Raw genomic sequence first — 22,328 nt, 5'->3', positions numbered from 1 at the left:
CCATCACAAACCAAAACCAAACCCACTGCCGTCCAGTTGATTCTGACTCATAGCGACCCTATAGGACAGAGTAGAACTTCCCCATAGAGTTTCCAAGGAGCGCCTGGCAGATTCGAACTGCCGACCTTTCAGTTAGCAGCCATAGCACTTAACCACTACGCCACCAGGGTTTCCTCATCCCATCATAGCATAGAAAAAGTCTTAAATCAAGTCCAAGTCCAAAATTCAAAAATCCCTCTTCATCTGTGAAATCTAGGACACAAGTTATCTGCTTCCAAAGGTACAATGGCATAAAAGGCACAAGCTAGACATTTGCATTACAAACTGAAGAAACTTGAGGGAAAGAAGGCGTAACATGCACCAAGCGAGTCAGGAGAACACATCGCATTAGCCCTCAAAGACATTGCAAACCAAGTGTTTCACTAATTAGGAGAAACTTGCAAAATTGATTTTTCTAAGTGCAGAGACCAATCCTATGACAATGCTGTGAAATGTCACTGCATTATAAAGGCATGCAACAGAAAATTCTGGAATGTAATGAATATGCCATTTTCATACCAAGGTGCTGCATATTCACTTAATTTTGTAGGATGTATCACAATGGATTTTTGTCAAAAAAATGATTTTTTCTTCTATTCAGATATTTTACAAATTTTTTGCCATCTCTATTCACCGATGAGCTCTTCATAGGAAATGATCAGCATTAAAATGTCTTTCTAATACCCACTGGGAAGCACATGCTATAGCAACGAGTGCAATCCTGGAATCACACACTCAGATTCTAGGTGCCATAGAGAATATTGCTGAAGACCAGTCACAAAAAGGAGATACCAGAACAGAAGCTTAAAACGTCGCCAACAAAATGTAAACACAGCCCATATATTTATGTTTGTTATGTATAATAATATATTGCATTATTTTCATTTGACGAGTCAATTCTCCAAGATTCAGAAGTAAATTTATAGACATGCATGGATCTCTACCAGCTATTAACAAGATATTTACATAAGAGAATATTTTGAAAACACAATAAAACAAATACTGCCAAATACTGATTATCAAGCAGTTTATTGTTGCAGAAGCATTAAAAGAAACAAGTAAATGACAGAAATGCTCCAGAAGTATTGAGTGCCAGGGATCAATTTCACACAACCATCCTCACTGACACACCTGAATCTTGCATGAAATGAAGGGTGAAGATGTATGAAGTTCCTTCTGATATTTTTTTCCTTCTTAATGTGAATATAACTGATGAAGAATTCCTGAAGGTACCCAATAAACCAGCACAGGCTTATCCTGACGAGAAAACCCTGGTGGCACAGTGGGTAAGTGCTACGAATGCTAACCCAGAGGACAGCAGTTCAAATCCACCAGGCGCTCCTTGGAAACTCTATCGGGCAGTTCTACTCTGTCCTATAGGGGCGGGATGAGTCAGAATCGACGCGACGGCAGTGGGTTTGGTTTTTATCCTGATGACTTAAGATAAACCTTTATGGAGAAGTGCTACAATTTCATTCTTACATTAGAATTAAGTTTAGAGATTGAAGACAAATTTTACTCATGTAGGCGTGTAAACCAAAAAACCAAACCCATTGCTGGTGAATTGATTTCAGCACATAGCAACGCTATAGGACAGAATAGAATTGCCCCCATAGAGTTTCCATGGAGCAGCTAATGTATTCGAACTGCCAAGCTTTTGGTTAGCAGCTGAGTTCTTAACCACTGCACCACCAGTGCTCCAAATATACTCTGGCCCAGTAGTTCAAATGCAACACCCGCTCCTTGAAAACCCTATGAGGCAGTTCTACTCTGACCTATAGGGTCATTATGCATCAGAATCGACTCCAACCCAACAGGTTTGTTCTGCCTACTGCCTCATCCCTATTTCATTTTCTCAGAGATAAGTTTCTGTGATAGTGTCAGATTCAGGAATGTGATGAAAAATGTCTCTTGTAGGGGTGGGGCCAAGATGGCAGAATAGTCAGATGCTTTGTGTAGCCCCTCTTATAACAAAGACCCAGAGAAGTAAATCGATTATATATGACAATCTAGGAGCCCTGAACATCAAAGGTGAAGTTACAGAATTGGACTTAGTGGCAGGGGGAGGGGGATATGGTTCAGAAGCAGTGAGAGGTGGACAGATCTGACCCGGCAGAAACCAGCACCCTGCAGGCTGGATCGGATGGCATGTGCGGTGACACAAGCAGTGACGCTCGGGACATGTTTTTCACATCAGAAGAGACTGAGTGGTAGAAAGTCTACACAAGTCTCCAGAACCAGTGAAAAGCAGTGCTAAGTTGGCAAAAGATAAGTACATGCATTTAAAATGCCACACAAATCAAAAATCATCCCCTTTGGGAAGAACATCTCTCCCATTTACCTGCTTCCTCCCTCTCTGTTTTTAGTCTTAGACCAGCTTCGGCTATTTCTGGGTCCCCTGGGCCAGAAGTAGGAACTATCACATGCCCTGGAGCAGGAACAAACAACAAAAAATAATCTGCCAGCTTCCCTAAGCCAGGAACTCAGGAAAGGCACAGACATAAGGGGTCCAAAGACTTTCACCCTTGCATAGACCTGTGTGGGCCCATTTCAACAGCGTAGGCCCTCATTAGCACACTACAACAGGGTATATACCTGAAGCCTATTTTCAACTCTATCAGCTATAAAGTGGAGTGGCAGGTTCGGGATATTTGACAATGTTCTGCCAATTAAACAGGGTCCTCACCTACCCACATCAGTGACCTGAGGGTTGGTGGCTCCACCCACGTCACCTAGCCACCCAATTCAGGAGTCCAAGAATAAGTGGTGAATCCCAGTCCTTACAACCAACAGCATTGGGTGCCCATGGTCTGGCTGTAAAACCCACACACCTATGTGCTCTAGGGAACAGGGACATGCTTTCCTCCCAGACACTCAGGGGCAGTCATTCCCCCCACAGTAGCCAGACACCTGTACCTACACCAATCAACCCTGTCTGTGCAGGACTGTAGGTGAGAGCCTACACCACACACTTGGTGACCGACTACGTGGACAACTGAGCTGAATCCATACAAGAAAAGTAAAAGGGCTCCTAGGCTCACATACCTAGTAACAGCTCTGATCACCTGGTGACTGGATGTAAGAGCTTCAAAGGTGCCAATAATCAAACTAGCTCAACCAAGCAGCCTATTTGGGCATATTAAAATAAAACAAGAAACTAGGACACAATACAACAACAACAACAACAAAACCAAACCCAGTGCCATCAAGTAGGTTCCGACTCAGTATGCAAACATAAAATAAATGAATATAATAACTTATTGATGGCTCAGAGACAAGTGTAAATATCAAATAACATAAAGAGGCAGACCATGATGGATTCAGGAAGCTCCCAAAACAACAAATCAAGAAATCTTCCAAATGAAGAAAAATTCCAGGAATTACTGGAGGTAGAATTTAAAAGATTAATAGACTGAGCCCTTCAAGAGATCCAGGAGGAGATCAGGCAAAACGAAGAACAAGCCAAGGAACACACAGATAAAACAATAGAGGAACTTAAGAAAGTTACACAAGAATATAATGACAAATGTAACAGGCTGCAAGAATCCATAGAAAGACAGCAAGCAAATCCAAAAGAGTAACAATAAAATTTCAGAATTAGACAACCCAATAGAAAATGAGAGGAGCAGAATTGAGGCACTGGAAGTCAGAATTAGTGAGACTGAAGATAAAGCTCTTGACGCCAACTTATTTGAGGAAAAATCAGATAAAGTAATTTTTTTAAATTGAAGAAACTCTAAGAATTATGCGGGACTCTATCAAGAGTGATTGGAACACCAGAATTGCGGCAGGGGGTGGAGGGATAGCAGAAAACACAGTGAGAACTGTTGAAGACTTTTTGGCTAAAAACTTCACTGATCTTGTGAAAAATAAGAAGATATCTATCCAAGATGCTTACTGAACCCCACCCAAGGTAGATGCCAAGATAAAGTCACCAGGACATATAATAATCTTGCTTGCCAAAACCAAAAATAAAGAGAGAATTTTAAGAGTAGCTAGGGATAAACAAAAAGTCACCTATAAAGAAGGGTCAGTAAGACTAAGCTCGGACTACTCAGCAGAAACCATGCAGGCAAGAAGGACATATACAAAGCCCTGAAGGAAAAAAAAAATTGCCTGCCAAGAACTATATATCCAGCAAAACTGTGTCTCAAATATGACGGTGAAATTAGGACATTTCCAGATAAGCAGAAGTTTAGGGAATTTTTAAAAACCTAACCAATATGACAAGAAATAATAAAGGGAGTTCTCCAGTTAGAAAATCAATAACATCAGCTAACAACCCAACACTAGAACACGGGACAGAACAACCAGATATCAACCCACGTAGGGATGTCACAAATAAATCAAAGCTAAAACACTGAAAATGTAGAAACAGAGACATCGATCTGTAAAAGATGACAACATTAAGAGAAAAAAGAGGGACTAAATAATGTAGTCATAGATCTTTCATATGGAGAGGAAGTCAAGACGATATAAAGAAATAAAAGATTGGTTTAAATTTAGAAAAACAGAGGTAAATGTTAAGGTAACCCAAAGGAAACTAGCAATCCTACACATTAAAATAAAAAAAAACAAGGAAAACATAAATTTTCGGCAAATACAAAAGCAACAACAAGGAAAAAGATGAAAGACTAAAAAGAAAAACGATTCAGCACAGAAAAAATTAATTAGCAGTAAATACAAAGGCAACAAAAATGAAGAGGATGGAAAGAAAATGCACAAAGAACAACGACTCAACAGAGAAAATTAGGTGGAATAAGGAAAATGTCAACAAGACATTCACAAAAAAGACGAAAATGACAGCACTAAACTCATAACTATGAATAATTACGATAAATGTAAATGGTTTAATTGCACCAATAAGGAGACAGAGAGTAGCAGAATGGATTAAAAAACATGATCCTTCTGTATGCAGACTGCAAGAGACACACCATAGACTCAAAGACATAAACAAACTAAATCTCAAAGAATGGAAATATATATATATATCAAGCAGACAACAATAAAAAATAAGAGTGGCAATATTAATCTCTGATAAAACAGGCTTTAAAGTAAAATCCGCCACAAAGGAAAAGGAAATACACTATATAATGATTAAAGGGTCAATATACCAGGAAGACAAAATCATAATAAATACTTACATACCCAATGACAGGGCTCCAAAATACATAAAACAAACTCAAACAGCATTGAAAAGAGAAATAGCTCCACAATAATAGTCGAAGACTTCAACATACCACTTCTGATGACAGACAGGATATCCATAAACAAGCTCAATAAAGACACGGAAGATCTAACTACCACAATCAGCCAACTTGATCTCATAGACTTAAACATAACACTTCACCCAACGGTAGTCAAGTAAACTTTCTTTTCTAACGCTCATGGAGCATTCTTGAGAATAGACCACGTATTAGGCCACAAAGCAAGCATTAACAGAATCCAAGACATCAAAATATTACACAGCATGTTTCCTGACCATAAAGCCATAAAAGTCAAAATGCTGTCGTTATCACACATTTTAATTTCTTACATATTTTAAACCCAATAAAGTCTATTCTTATTATGTTATGCAGTCAGTAATCCTCTATTTTTACCCATTTCATTAACTTTCATTCCTTCTTGCATCTTAAGCCTTTCACCCTATTTTCTTTCTGCTTGAAGAATACCTTTGGAATTTTCTTTAATGTGGGCATGCTGATGTTAACTTATCTAGGTTTTGTTTGTCTGAAAACAAAAGGTCTTTGCTCGTTCATGAAGGATGTTTTTCCTCAGCATAGAGTTCTGGGTTGCCATGGATTTTCTCTCTATAATTTAAATATACCATCTTATTGTCTTACGGTTTTCACTATTTCTGTACAGAAGTCATCGGTCAGTTTCTTTGTCCTTTAAAGATAATCTTTTAGTAGTGTTCAATTATTTGCTTTTTGTGGGGTTTTTTGTCTTTAGCTTCAGCAGTCCTACTATGAATTTCTTTGTATTTACCCTACATGGGTCTTATAAGGAAACCCTGGTGGCGTAGTGGTTAAGCGTTACGACTGCTAAGCAAAAGGTCAGCAGTTCGAATCCACCAGGCGCTCCTTGGAAACTCTACGGGGCAGTTCTACTCTGTCCTATAGGGTCGCTTTGAGTCAGAATCGACTTGACAGCAGTGGCTTTGTTCTTTTTTTTTTGGTTTGGGTTTTGTAAGTCTTCTAGAATCCGTGACTTGATATCTTTAATCATTTGAGGAAAATTCTCAGCAATGATCTCAGTTTTTCTGCCTCATTCTTTTTCTTCCTTCTTAAAGTATTTTATGCTAGATATTCTCATTGTATTCTCTGTATCTTATTCCTTTTTATATTATATATATTTTTCCTTTTGTCTATGCCTCTATTTTCTTCCAACATGTCTTCCAGTTCACTAAATCTCTCTTCAGCATTTGTAATCTGCTGTTATATACATACATTAAGATTTTAACTTCAGCTGTAGTTTTCAGTTGACTTTCTAAGTTTATCTTTTTCGTAGTTTCTAGTTTTTTGCCAAATTTCTAAGTCTTGCCTTTATTTCTTTGAACATAATAGAGTTATTTCACTGTTTTTGTCTGATAGTTCAAATATCTAGTTTTTCTGTGGATCTCATTCTGTTATTTGTTGTTTCTACAGGTTTCACTCTTTTCTTTCTTTTTTAAAAAAATTGTTGATTATATTAGAGAGGCGAGGCCAAGATGGCAGACTAGTGAGACGCTGCCAGTGATCCCTCTTACAAAAAAGACCCGAAAAAACAAGTGAAGCGATTATATTTATGACAAGCTAGGAACCCTGAACATCAAAGGCAAAGTTAGAAAATGGACTCAACGGCAGAGGGAGGGAGAGACTATTCAGAAGTGGAGAGGAGTTACTGGACCTGAATTGCCAGGAACCCTCAGGCACCATTCCCTGGAGCGACTGCAGTGAGGCTGGCAGTAGCGTTCCAGAGGCGCTTCACTCAGGGAAAGACAGCAAGTTGCACAGACTACTCACACCTGCAGAACAAGAGAAGAACGGCACTCTCGGCAAAAGCTAATTACTTGTGTTTATTTTACCACGCCCCCAGCCCCCAAGCCGGCTTCAGTGGCTGTCAACTTCCCTGGGCCTGAGATAGGCCCCGGTAGCACTCTGAGCCATTCTTCCGTCCTTGAAGAAGATATAAGTTCACAACTGGGGGAAAGATAATCTGCCATCTCAATTAAGCTGGGGAGCTCAGGACAGAAGTAGCTCTTGTTCAGGCACAAACGGTCCATGGGCTTTGAATATCTTTCACCCCAGCATGGACCTGTGTGGGCCCATTTCAGGAGAATAGGCCCTTGTTGCCAGACTGCAATGGTTTCAGCTGGACGGTGGAAAGATGGGTGTTTGATGTTTGACACTGCTTTGCCTATTAAACAGGGTCTTCACCTACCCACATCAGGGGCCTAAGGACTGGTGGCTCCACCCACAATACCTAGCCACCTGTGATAGGGTTCCAAGGATAAGTAGTACCGCCCAGAACTTACAACCAAAAGCATTGGGTACCCACTGCCCTTCTGCAGAACCCACCCGTGTGCTCTACAGAACAGGGATGCACTTTCCTCACAGACACTCAGAGGACAGCTGTCAGACCCCTGCCTTGATCAGAGCCTGACCCCCTACTGCAGCCAGATACTTCTGCCTACACCAATAACCCCTACCCCTCTAAGACTGTAGGACAGAGCCTGTACCACACACTTTATGACCAACTACCTGGGCACCTGAGTTGAATCCATACAAGAAAAATAAATGAACTCCTAGGCTCATATATCTGGTAACAGTGCTAGCCATCTGGTGATAGTACATTAGAGCTTCAAAAGTGAAAATAATCAACCTAACGCACTCAAGCAGCTTATTTGGGTATACCAAAACTAAACAAAGCAAGAAGCTAGGATACAAAAAGCAAGCATAAAATAAACTAATACAATAACTTATAGATGGCTCAGAGACAACAGTCAATATCAAATCACATAAAGAGGCAGACACGGGGGCAGGACCAAGATGGCTGACTAGGTAGAAGCTTCCGCTTATCCCTCTTGAGACAAAGACTCGAAAAAACAAGTGAATCAATTACATAAAGGACAATCTACAAACCCTGACCATCAAACACAGAACTAAGGAGTTGACCTGAGTGACAGGGGAGTGAAAAGCCACACTGCAGCAGCGACCGCTTCCGGAGCCAGTGTCCCACGCCACAGCCTTGAGCCCTCACGGTTTCCTGGTGTCAGAGTGGTGGGGCTGATTGTGGCTTACTGAGACAGGGAAGCACGGATGTAGGCCTAACCTCAGGACCAACCTCAGAGGGGACCCAGGCAGCACACGCAGGCTCCACACAGACGCGGCTGGCAGGGAAATGAAAAACCACGGGGAAGCAGCAACTGGTTTTGGAGCCTGGAGTGCAGCGCCCCAGAAAGGAAACCTTGGTGCTGGGTGTTGGACAAAGTGTGGGGGAGCTGATTGTGGCTTCCTGAGATGGTGTGAGCATGGACGCAACCCTAACCCTCTGGGACAGTCTCAGCAGGGATACAGCCAGCACACGCAAGCTACACAACGCTCTGGAATCTCAGAAAAAACAGTCCTCACCAAACAACATAAGTAACTTTGTATATTTTGCCAGGTTACTCTCTTCTATATATCTGATTCCACCCCTCATTGCCCCAGCCAGCTTCATTAAGACTGGAATTCCCTGTGCCAGAGAGTGAAGTGCACTGCTCGATTTTTTTTTTCTTCTTTCTTTTCTAACCCATTCTCCTGGCCTGAGAAAAGTACCATTTAACAATCAAAGAAAAAATCCTTCCCTGACTTCCCTAAACTGCAATTAACAATACAGAATCAGCTCCATCCAGGCATTAAGAGACCCATAGTCTTTGGCTTTCACCCTACAGGTAACTAGGTGGCTATTATAATGCAAAGGTAATTCTGATAGAGATCTGACCATAATTGTTTTAGCTCAGCAGTGGAAAGGCAAGTTTTGGAGGTCAGATACCTCTGTACCTATTAAACAGAGCCCTCACTGGTCCACACCAGCGAAAAGAGGGCTGAAACTCCACCCACACCACCTAGCCACCTGCTAGAGGAGTCTGAGAATAGTGACGTCTACCCAAGTATTGGGTGCCTAAGATACAGCTGCAGAGCTCACCCACCAGAGCACTCTAGAGAATAGAGCCACACCTACCTCACTGACACTTGAAGGAAGGCTGTCAGCATCCTGCCCTCCTCGAAATGTGACCCCCTACCACTAATAGAAACTGGCACATACAACCATCACCACTACTCCTCTAAGATAATAGGTGAGAGCCTACACCACACACTAGGGGACCAGCTATCAGGACACCTGAGCTGATTCTACTCAAGAATAGTGAATGGGCTCATACACTTATATACCTGGTAACAGCTCAGGCAAGCTGGTAATAGGATGTAAGTGATTCAAAAGCTACAGCAATCACGATACCACAATCTAGTAGCCCATCTGGGTGTATTGTAACAAAACAAAACAACAAGATAAGACTCAGTGAGCAAATATAAAAGAAAATATTACAAAATCTTATAGATGGCTCAGAGACAGCAGTCGACATCAAATCACATGAAGAAGCAGACCATGATTGATTCTACAAACCCCCAAATCAAAGAATCAAAATCATTCCCGGATGTAGATACATTCCTAGAATTGCCAAATGTAGAATATAAAAAAATTGTATACAGAATGCTTCAAGACATCAGGAATGACCTCACAAATGAAATAAGGCAATCTACAAAAAAACCAAGGCATACACGGATAAAGCAGTTGAAGAAATCCAAAAGATTATTCAAGAACATAGTAAAAAAATTAATAAGCTGTAAGAATCCATAGAGAGATAGCATTCAGAAATCCAAAAGATTAACAATAAAGTCACAGAATCAGACAACTCAATAGGAAGTCAGAGGAGCAGACTCGAGGAACTGGAATGCAGAGTGGGGGAGCTGGAGGATAAGGCAACTGACACAAATATAGTTGAAGAAAAATCAAATAGAATTTAAAACTATGAAGAAACCCTAAGAATCATGGGGGACTCTCTCAAGAATAATTTGCGTGTGATTGGAGTTCCGGAAGAGGGAGGGATAACAGAAAATACAGAGAGAATAGTGGAAGATCTGATGGCAGAAACATTCCCTGGCATCGTGAAAGATGAAAAGGTATCTACCCAAGATGCTCATCGAACCTCATACAAGATAGATCCCAAAAGAAAATCACCAAGACATACCAAAACCAAAGATAAAGAGAAAATTTTAAAAGCACCCAAGGATAAACGAAAAGTTACCTACTAAGGAGAATCAATAAGTTTGCACTACTCGGCAGAAACCATGCAGCCAAGAAGGCAATGGGATGACATATATAGAGCACTCAAAGAGGAAAAACTGTCAGCCAACAATCATACATCCAGCAAAACTCTAAAACATGAAGGTGAAATTAAGATATTTACAGATAAACACAAGCTTAGAGAATTTGCAAAAAACGAACCAAAACTGCAAGAATTACTAAAGGAAATTCTTTGGTCAGAAAATCAATAATATCAGATACCAACACAAGGTCACAGAACAAAACATCCTAATATCAACTCAGATAGGGAAATCACAAAAACAAAATAAGATTAATTAAAAAAAAATTACTCAAAACAGGAAATCATTGATGTCATTATGTAAAAGATTACAACAGTCAAAAAAGAGGGACTAAATACAGGAGGCATAGATCTTACATATGCAGAGGAAACCAAGGTGATATAGGGTGAAACAAGTTAGGTTTTTACTTAGTCAAACTGGGGTAAATATTAAGGTAACCACAATGAGGTCTAACAATTCCATACTTCAAAATAAAAACCAAGATAAACATAACGACTCAGCAAAATAAATTCAACTACTATGAAAGGGAGGAACACACATTCTACAAAGAAAACTCAACACAAAAAAGTAAATGGAAAAATGAAATTGTCAAAAACAGGCATCAAAATGACAGCGCTAAACTCATACTTATCTATAATTACACTTATGTAAACGGACTAAATTCACCAATAAAGAGACAGAAAGTTGCAGACTGGATAAAAAAACACTATCAGTCTGTATGCTGCATAAAAGAGACACACCTTAGACTTAGAGACACAAATAAACTAAAACTGAAAGGACGGATAAAAATATATCAAGCAAACAACAATCAAAAAAGAGCAGGAGAGGCAATATTTATTTCCAACAAAACAGACTTTAAAGTTAAATCCACCACAAAGGATAAAGAAGGACACTACGTAATGATTAAAGGGACAATTTACCAGGAAGATACAACTATATTAAATATTTATGCACCCAATGATAGAGCCACAACATTCATAAAACAAACGTTAACAGAATTAAAAAGTGAGATAGACACCTCCACAATTATGGTAGGAGACTTCAACACAACACTCTCGGTGAAGGGTAGGAAATGCAGTCAGAAGCTCAATAGAGACACAGAAGATCTAATTGTTACAATTAAACAACTTCACTTCATAGACTTATACAGAACACTCCACCCAACAGCTGCAAAGTATAATTTTTTTTTTAGTGCACATGAAACATTCTCTAGAATAGATCACATATTAGGTCATAAAACAAGCCTTTGCAGAATGCAAAACACTGAAATATTACAAAACATCTTCTCTGAACAAAAGACCGTAAAAGTAAAAATCAATAACAGAAAAACCAGGGAAAAGAAATCAAATGCTTGGAAACTGCACAATACCCTGCTCAAAAAAGACTGGGTTATGGAAGACCTTAAGGAGGGAATAAAGAAATTCACAGAATTCAACGAGACTGAAAACACTTCCTATGAAAACCTTTGGGACATGGTGAAAGCAGTGCTCAGAGGTCAATTTATATCAATAAAGGCACACATATTAAAGAAGAGCCAAAATGAAAGAACCGTTCCTACAACTTGAACAAACAGAAAGAGAGCAACAAAAGAAACTGTCAGGCACCAGAAGAAAGCAAAAAATAAAAACTACAGCAAAATTAAATGAATTAGAGAACAGAAAAACAAATGAAAGAGTTAACAAGGCCAAAAACTGCTTCTTTGAAAAAAATTAACAAAATTGATAAAACACTGGCCAGACTGACTAAAGAAATACAGGAAAAGAAACCAATAACCCGAATAAGAAATGGGATGGGCCATATCACAACACATGCAACTGAAATTAAAACAATCATATCAAATTACTACAAAAAATTGTACTCTAACAAATTTGAAAACCTAGAAAAAATGGATGAATTCCTAGAAACACACTGCCTACCTAAACTAACACACACTGAAGTAGAACAACTAAATAGACCGATAACAAAAAAAGAGATTGAAAAGGTAATCAAAACACTCCCAACCAAAAAAAGCTCTGGACCTGACGGCTTCACTGCAAAGTTCTACCAAACTTTCAGGGAAGACTTACTACTACTACCGAAGGTATTTCAAAGCATGGAAAAGGACGGAATACTACCTAACTCCTTCTCTGAAGCCAGCATAACCCTGATACCAAAACCAGCTAAAGACAACACAAAGAAAGAAAATTACAGACCTATATCCCTCATGAACATAGATGCAAAAATCCTCAACAAAATTCTAGCCAATAGAATTCAACAACGTATCAAAAAAATAATCCACCATCACCAAGTGGGATTTATACCAGGTATGCAAGGTTGGTTCAATATTAGAAAAACAATTAATGTAATCCACCACATAAAAAAAGACAAGAACCAAATAATTTTATCAATTGATACAGAAAAGGCATTTGACAAAGTCCAACACCCACTCATGATAAAAACTCTCAGCAAAATAGGAATAGAAGGAAAATTCCTCAACATAATAAAGGGTATTAGTACAAAGCCAATACCCAGCATCATCCTAAATGGAGAGCCTGAAAGCATTTCCCTTGAGAAGGGGAAACAGACCAGAATCCCCTTTATCACCGCTCTTATTCAACATTGTGCTAGAGGTCCTAGCCAGAGCAACTGGGCTAGACAAAGAAATAAAGGGCATCCAGATTGGTAAGGAAAAAAGTAAAATTATCTCTATTTTCCAACGACATTATCTTATACACAGAAAACCCTAAGGAATCCTCAAGAAAATTATTAAAACTAATAGAAGGGTTCAGCAGAGTTTCAGGTTACAGTATAAACGTACAAAATCAGTTGATTCCTCTATATCAACAAAAAGAACATTGAAGAGGAAATCATCAAATGAATACCATTCAGAGCAGCCCCCAAGAAGATAAAATACTTAGGAATAAACCTCACCAAAAACCAAAACCGCTATACCAAGAAAACTACAAGGTACTACTGCAAAAAAACAAAAGAAACCTACGTAATTGGAAAAACATACCTTGCTCATGGATAGGAAGACAACATTGTAAAATTGTCCATTCTACTAAAAGCCATCTATAGATACAATGCACTTCCGATCCAAATTCCAATGACATTTTTTAAAAAGATGGACAAACAAATCACCAACTTCATATGGAAGGGAAAAAAGTCGTGGATAAGTAAAGCATTACTAAAAAAGAACAAAGTGAGAGGACTCACTCTGCCTGATATTAGAACCAATTATACTGCCACAGTAGTCAAAACAGCCTGATACTGGTACAACAACAGACACATAGACCAATGGAACAGAATTGAGAATCCAGATATAAATCCATCCACATATGAGCAGCTGATATTTGACAAAGGCCCAGTGTCAGTTAATTGGGGAGAAGACAGTCTTTTTAACAAAAGGTGCTGGCGTAACTGTATATCCATCTGCAAAAAATGAAACAGGACCCATACCACACACCATGCACAAAAACTAACTCCAGATGGATCAAAGACCTAAACATAAAATCTAAAACAATAAAGATCATGGAAGAAAAAATAGGGACATTAGTAGACCTAATACATGGCATAAACAGAATACAAAACATTACTAAAAATGACGAAGAGAAACCAGATAACTGGGAGCTCCTAAAAATCAAACACCTATGCTCATCTAAAGACTTCACCAAAAGAGTAAAAAGACCACCTACAGACTGGGAAAAAGTTTTCAGATAAGACATCTCCGCCTGGCGCCTGATCTATAAAATCTACATGACTCTGCTAAAACTCAACCACAAAAAGACAAACAACCCAATTAAAAAATGGGCAAAGGATATGAACAGGCACTTCACTGAAGAAGTCATTCAGGCGGCTAACAGATATATGAGGAAATGCTCTCGATCATTAGACATTAGAGAAACGCAAATCAAAACTACAATGAGATTCCATCTCACTCCAACAAGACTGGCATTAATCCAAAACACACAAAATAATAAATGTTGGAGAGGCTGTGGAGAGACTGGAACACTTATACACTGCTGGTGGGAATGTAAAATGGTATACAACCACTTTGGAAATCAATTTGGTGCTTCCTTAAAAAGCTAGAAATAGAACTACCATACAACCCAGCAATCCCGCTCCTCGGAATATATCCTAGAGAAATAAGAGCCTTTACACAAATAGATATATGCACATCTATGTTTATTGCAGCACTGTTTACAATAGCAAAAAGATGGAACCAACCAAGGTGCCCATCAATGGATGAATGGATAAATTATAGTATATTCACACAATGGAATACTACACATTGATAAAGAACAGTGATGAATCTGTGAAATACTTCATAACATGGAGAAACCTGGAAGGCATTATGCTGAGTGAAATTAGTTGCAAAAGGTCAAATAGTGTATAAGACCACTATTATAAGATCTTGAGAAATAGTTTAAACTGAGAAGAACATATTCCTTTGTTGTTATGAGAGGGGGAGGGAGGGGGGTAGGAGAGGGGTATTTACTAAAGAGATAGACAAGAACTATTATGGGTGAATGGAAGGACAACACTCAACACAGTGGAGGTCAGCACAACTGGACTAAACCAAAGCAGTTTCCTAACGCTTCAAAGGTCAGCAAAGCAGGGGCAGATGTTTGGGAACCATGTTTTCAGGCGACATCTAAGTCAACTGGCATAATAAAATCTATTAAGAAAACATTCTGCATCCCACTTTGAAATGTGGCGTCTCGGGTCTTAAATGCTAACAAGCGGCCATCTCAGATGCATCAATGATTCTCAACCCACCTGGATCAAGGGAGAATGCAGAACACCAAGAACATAAGATAATAACGAGCCCAAGAGACAGAAAGGACTACATGAACTAGAGACTACATCATCCTGAGACCAGAAGAACTAGATAGTGCCGGGCCACAACCAATGACTGCCCTGACAGGGAACATAACAGAGATCCCTTGAGGGAGCAGGAGAACAGTGGGATGCAGACCCCAAATTCTCATAAAAAGACCAGACTTAATGGTCTGACTGAGACTGGAAGGACTCTAGTGATCATGGCCCCCACACCTTCCATTTATCCACTACGGGAACCATCCCCAAAGCCAGTTCATCAGACATGGATTGGACTAGACAATGGGTTGGAGAGGGATGCTGGTGAGGTGTGAGCTACTTGGTTTGGGTGGACACTTGAGACAATGTTGGTATCTCCTGCCTGGAAGGGAGATGGGTGGGTAGAGGGCCTTAGAAACTGGCAAAACGGTCACGAAAAGAAAGAGTGGAAGGAGGGAGTGGGCTCTCCCATTGGGGGGAAAGTAATTGGGAATATGTAAGTAGTTGTGTATAAGTTTTCATGTGAGAGACTGGCTTGATTTGTAAACTTTCACGTAAAACACAACAAAAATTATTAAAATAAAAAAAAAGCTGACCCATGATTGCTTCAACAAGCTCTCAGAACAAAGACTCAAGGAATCTTCTGGATGAAGGTGCAATCCTGGAATTACCAGATGCAGAATACAAAAGATTAATATACAGAACTCTTAAAGACATCAGGAAGGAAATGAGGCAAAATGCAGAACAAGCCATGAAACGCACAGATAAAGCAGCCGAAGAAATTAAAAAGGTTACTCAAGAACATAATTAAAAATTTAATAGGCTGCAAGAAACCATAGAGAGACTGCAATCAGAAATTCAGAAGATAAACAATAAAATTACAGAGATAGAAAACTCAACAGAAAGTAAGAAGAGCACAATTGAAGAACGGGAAGGCAGAATTACTGAGATTGAAGATAAAACACTTGGGACCAATATATTTGAAGAGAAACCAGATAAAAGAATTTAAAAAATGAAGAAATCTGAAGAATCATGTGGGACTTTATCAAGAGAAATAACTATGAGTGATTGGAGTACCAGAACAGGGAGGGCTAACAGAAAATACAGAGGGAACTGTTGAAGATTTGTTGGCAGAAAACTTCCCTGATATCATGAAAGATGCTCATCGAATTCCACATACGGTAGATCTCAAAAGAAAGTGACCAAGACATATAATAATCAAACTTGCCAAAATCAAATATAAAGAGAATTTTAAGAGAGGCTAGGGATAAAAGAAGTCACCAACAAAGGAAAGTAAATAATAATAAACTTGGACTACTCAGCAGAAATCGTGGAGGCAAGAAGGCAATGGGATGACTTATATAAAATATTGAAGGAAAAAAACTGTCAGCCAGGAATCAAACCATAACCCTGGCCCTCGGGCCCTCTGGCCTTAGCCCTCTAACTCTAGCCCCTAAGCCCTGAGCCCCAAAGCCCCTAAGACCCTAAGCCTTTAGGTCCTAACCACCAAGGCCCTGAACTCTAACCCTAACCCAAACCGTAACCATATACCCTAAACCCTACAGTCTAAACACCTACACCCCAAAACACTACACACAAAAACCATACACACTAAACCCTATACTCTAAGCCCAAAACCCTAAACCCAAACCTCAAGCCCCAAAGCCCAAACCCAAAACCTAACCGTAAGCCCTAAACCCTAACACCTAACCCTAAACCCTAATCACCCTAACCCTAACGACCCTAACCCTAACAACCCTAACCCTAACTACTCTAGCCCTAACCCTCCAACCCTAACCCTCTAACGCTAACATGAAACCCTAACCCAAAACCCTAACCCTCTAACTCTAACCCTCTAACCCCAACCCCCAAACCCAACCCCAAACACTAAACCTCAAATCCCTAGCCCTAAACCTAAGAATGAGCCTAAGCCTAACCCTAAAACACAACCCTAAACCCTAAACCATAACACGCGAAACCCTAACACGCGAAACCCTAACACCCTTAGCCCTAACACATTTAACCCTAACATCCTAAATGCCAAAACCCTAAACACTAACACCCTTAACCCCAACCACTAACCCCTAAACCCTAACTTAAAGCCTAAGTCATCTAACCCTCTAACCCTAATACCCTAACTCTAAACCCTAAAACCTACACCCTAACCCCAGCTCCCAGCCCTAACCCTCACTCTAAGCCTTAAACCCTAAACCCTAAGGCCTAAACCCTAGGCTCTAAGCCCTAAGTCCTAAAACCCTAAACTCTAAGCCCTAAGCCCTAAACCTAACCCTCTAACCCTAAACTCTAAAACCTTACCCCAAACCCATCCCAAACCCCTAAACCTGAACCCCTAAACACTAGCCCTAACCAATAACCCTAAACCTCTAAACTATACCCCTAACCCTCTAACCCTAACCCTCTAACCCTAACCACAACACCAACCCCAACCTCTGAACCCAAAAACCCTAACCCCCAACCCTAAGCCTCTGAACCCTAAGCCTAAACCCTCTAACCCTAAACCCTAACCTTCACCCCCTCACACCCTCACCTTCTCACTCCCTCACTCTATAATCTTCTCAACCTCTAACCCCCTCACCCTCTAACCCCTCACCCTGACTCCCTCAATCTCTAACCCCCAAACTCTAAACCCCAACCCTCTAACACCCACCCTCTAACCCCAACCCTCTAACCCCAAACCACAAATCCCAAACAAACCCAACCCCAAGCCTAAACCTAAATCCCTAAAACCTAACCGAAACCCTAATGACTAAACCACAAAACCCTAAACCCCCAAAACCCTAAACCCCAAACTGCAACCCCTAACACCTAACCTGTAACTCCAAACTCTAACCTCAAACCCTAAACCTAACACCTAACCCCAACCCAAAAACCCTAACCAAAAAACCCAACCCTAAACTCTAACCCCCAAACCCCAACCCCTAACCCCAAACCCTAAGGACTTTAACTCTAACAACCCTAACCCTAACATCCCTAAGCCCAAACCCTAACCCTTTTTGTTAGCAGCCATAGCACTTAACCACTAGCCACCAGGGTTTCCATGAGCAGTCACAGGAATAGACATATGCACACCCGTGTTCACTGCAACATTATTCACAGTAGCAAAAAGATGGAAACAACCTAAGTGCTCATCCACAGAGGAACGGATAAACAAACTACGGTACATACACACAGTGGAACACTACACGACAATAAAGACCAATGATGAATCTCCGAAACATCTCACACCATGGATGAATCTGGAGCGCATCATACTAAGTCAATCACAAAACGACATATACAGTAAGTGACCACTATCATGAAAACATTTACGCACAGAAACAATCTTTGATGTTCACCAGGGAGACGAAGAGTGGGTAGAGAAAAGTCAACTAAACAATAACCAAAAAAACCAAACCCACTGCCGTCGAGTTGATTCCAGCTCATAGAGACCCTATAGGACAGATTAGAACTGCCCCATAGAGTTTCCAAGGAGCACCTGGTGGATTTGAACTGCAGGCCTTTGGTTAGCACCGGTGGCTCTTAACCACTACGCCATCAGGGTTTCCAACCAAACGACAGATATGTGGTAACTCTGGTGAAGGAAGAGACGGTACACAAGACTGGGAATCAACCTCAGCCTCACTCTAACCCTAACCCTAAACCACTTGTGCCCGAGCCTAGTAACCCCAGCCCTAACCCCAACCCCCAACCACCTAAAACCTATACCCCTAAACCTGACTCCCAAACCTCTAACCCCCAAACCTGGACCCCTAACACCAAACCCTAACCCCTAACCCTAATCCTCCAACCCTTCTGCATCTATGGGCCTCTCGACTCTCCGTCTATTTTCTCCCTCCAAATCGTACTAACACTCAGTGGAATTTTGAAGTTTGAGCTGTGCTTTGCTTCTTGTTGTCTCCACCGGGCCCATCAAGGCACTGCATCATTTCTTTGCTCTGCTTCACTATTCAGTTCCAAAACCATGGCTTAGAATCACCTGACACTGAACTTCAGCGATTTGGCGCAAGGCCGCGAGAGGGCGCGCGCACCGCCGGTTCTGTTCTGCCCACCAGGCCCTCCGTGCATGGGAACCTCCTGGACCTAAGCCGGCACCAACCTGGGTACCGCTCCAGTGGCGATAGCAGAAGCTTTTCTTCCCGAGGGACCCAACGCCCCAGGGCGCTCTCTCAATACTCCCATTAATGCTGTTATTATCCTAACCCACTCCTTCTGTGAGACCTAGTGGGTCCTCGACCAGGCCCAGCCTTCACGACCCGCACCCCCCTGCCGTGGTCATGTACAGGAACCTGCAGGGCCGCACCCTCCCCGCCCAAGCTCTGCCCCTCCACACCCTGATGCCCTGCAGGCCTCTACTAGGTCCCCGTCCAGAGGAGAGTTGTCGCCCTGCACGGGGTGGGGGGACACGAGTGAACATCCGGAAACCACCCCCCAAGCACGAAGCCGACTGCCCGTATTGAGACTATGTGAGCAGGGCTGCCCCTCCTACTGGAGCCTGCAGGGCATCACTCACGTTTGTCAGCTTCTCACTGTCCTCTGGGCTCGGGGTCCCAGAGCAGCCAATCCCCCCAGGGCGGGGGGGGGGCAGTCCGTCCGCAGGGGCTGGAAGATCGGGTTGGCGCCCATGGCCGGAGCGCTTAAAACCCTTATAAACCCTCATAAACGGCCAGCTCCAGACCTTCAAATGTCAGCCCGAGAGACACCTAATCTCCTCCAACCTAAAAAAAAAAAAAAACACACGTTGCCTTCGAGTCAATTCTGACTCATAGCGACCCTATAGGACAGAGTAGAACTGCCCCACAGAGTTTCCAAGGAGTGCCTGGTGGATTCAAATGGCCAATCTTTTGGCTAGCAGCCTTAGCACTTAACCACTACGCCACCAGGGTAACCCACTGAACCCACTGCCACCAGGGTAGAGGCTCCAAATCCCGCCAGTGTGAGGAACCCTCAAATCCCCTCAGCACCAGAGACCGCATCCACAGCGACTGGTACACAGCGCCGCACAAATGTTTAAGTTAACAAACGACCTGGTTGCTCAGGACCCCTTCCTGCTACCCCCACCCCCGCCACCCAGAGGGGGAGCGGGACCCGGCATCCACACTGTTAACAGACACTGAATCGCTGCTGCTTCCACAAGGAGTAGGATCCCCACGCTGCTCCACAGATTCCCAGGACCCCTTCCTTTCCCGGTGGGGCCGGGGCCCCGCCGACGCCCCAGCCCCGAGAGTAGACCAGCCGGGCGCGGGCGAGGGCGCGGGGTGCCTCAGCCTCCCAGGCACAGCGCCCAAAACAATAAGGGGCAGCATGGCCTTGGGCGGGGGATCCCTCTCTCCCCTGTCCCTGGCACCCTACGGAGTCTGGTGGGGGTGGGAGGACGAATGGGGGCGAGTGCCCCGCCCTCAGTCTGGAATCTCACCACCCCTGGGCGAACTCTGGGCCTTGGTTTCCCCTCTGGCAGAGGGAGCAGGTGGGGGGCGGGGGGGCAGGCGCCCATCCCCCAGCTTGGCCCGCAAACCCGCCCCGGGCAGAGTAGGGACCTGGGCGCAGCCCTGGACACAGCCTTTCTCCCCAAGCCCTTCAAGCCCCCAGGCCCGAGGGCACTCCGCAGCTGGATCCCGTGGCTGGACCCCCACCCCCGCCCCCCGCAAATCCATGGGGATGCAAATTTGCAGACCAGCTGAGTCTCCCGGGCCAGAGGCTCCCTCTCGGAGCCCCTAGAGTGGCTGCGTCCGCCCGCCCCCGAGCCGCATCCGCCCCTGGGGATCACTCGGGACGGGGTACCCTGGAAGGGTCGATGCCAGCTGCTAACCCAACGTCCGGACTCTCCAACCTCTGGAGCCCACGGGATGCTGGGACTGGGAACCGCCCTCCTGGCGCCTTCCCTCCACACCTTCGAGGGGCCAGGCTTGTTCAGTCTGGGAGCTGGTCCCTCCACCCAGCTGCCGGAGTTTCATACCTTTCAGAAAACACGGCACGGAAAGCAGCACGAACAGCATCCTCTCTAAGGCGCGCCATCCGCCCGGGCCCCTCACCACCCGTCCCAGGGCTTCCGGGAGTAACTGGCTGGAGGGCGAGGAACATGGCTGCCGGCCCCGCCCAGCGGCCCGGGTGTGGGGCGGGCGTGGGGGGGTTGGGCCTCCAGAGGGGAGGGTGGGGTCTAGAAGCAAGGACAACGCCAAGGTGTGCGGGGTGAGGAGACGGGAGACGTCAGGAGAGGGCCCTCTCGCGTGCAGAGTTAAGTATTGGAGGTGCAACGGTTAAGTGCTTGGCTAACTGAAAGGTGGGCCGTTGGAACCCACCAGCTCAAGGGTTGAAAAGATCTGGAGATGGGCTCCCATAAAGATTCTAACCAAACAAAATCCAAACCAGTTGCTGTTGAATCAATTCCGACTCATAGTGACCCTATAGGGCAGAGCAGAACTGCCCCATAGGGTTTCTAAGACTGTAAGTCTTTACAGAAGCAGACTGCCATGTCTTTCTGCAAAGAACCAACTGGTGGATTCGAACTGTCCACCCTTTGGTTAGCAGCCGAGCTCTTAACCACGGTGCCACCAGGGCTGCGCCATAAAGACTGCAACCTAGGAAACCTTGTGAGGCAGTTCTAAGCTGTCGTACAGGGTTGATATGAGTCAGAATCTCTTGATGGCACACAACCATGATTGTACTAAGAAAAATTCCTCCAAGCAGCTGTCTACATGACCCCTGAAGCACGCATGCATGCACGCTATCAAAGCAGTGCGGCCAAAGACAGGAAATTGGAAAAGAGACATTATAGAGTGAACAGTGAAAAGTGATTTCTGAGGGGCATGCAGCTCAAGCAGAGGAGGTAGCATACAACTAAATGCCCTTCTCCTTCTATTGTTCAATGGTCTTGAGAAAAAATGTGTCCCAGGAATTAACTGTAGCCCAGGATAACTTGAAGACAGCAAATACAGAGGACCAGTCAGGATGCTTCTGCAGTGGTCAGGGTGAGGAGTGATGGTGGTAGTGCAGGTGGGAACAGTGGGCAGGCTTGAGGTGTACTTTGGAGCTTGAGCTGCCAAGAATTGCTGGTGGATCAGACGTATG

At 43.0% G+C, this 22,328-nt stretch overlaps 1 long non-coding RNA gene across 2 annotated transcripts in view; it reads right to left on the bottom strand.

Annotated features, from left to right (window-relative positions):
• Window positions 1–21,321, bottom strand: part of LOC135229173 (uncharacterized) — a 53,872-nt gene extending 32,551 nt beyond the window's left edge. For both annotated transcript variants that reach the window (XR_010319936.1, XR_010319935.1), the window contains exons 1-2: window positions 21,217–21,321; window positions 19,774–19,978 (exon numbers count right to left, since the gene is read on the bottom strand). This is a non-coding gene — a long non-coding RNA (uncharacterized LOC135229173). The remainder of the gene's footprint in view (window positions 1–19,773; window positions 19,979–21,216) is intronic.
• Between the last annotated feature and the right edge of the window lie 1,007 nt (window positions 21,322–22,328).

This window comes from Loxodonta africana, unplaced genomic scaffold (assembly GCF_030014295.1).
Source record: "Loxodonta africana isolate mLoxAfr1 unplaced genomic scaffold, mLoxAfr1.hap2 scaffold_109, whole genome shotgun sequence".
NCBI lineage: Eukaryota > Metazoa > Chordata > Mammalia > Proboscidea > Elephantidae > Loxodonta > Loxodonta africana.
The sequence above is the reverse complement of the archived record's forward strand: the minus strand, read 5'-3'. Positions and strand labels throughout refer to the sequence as shown.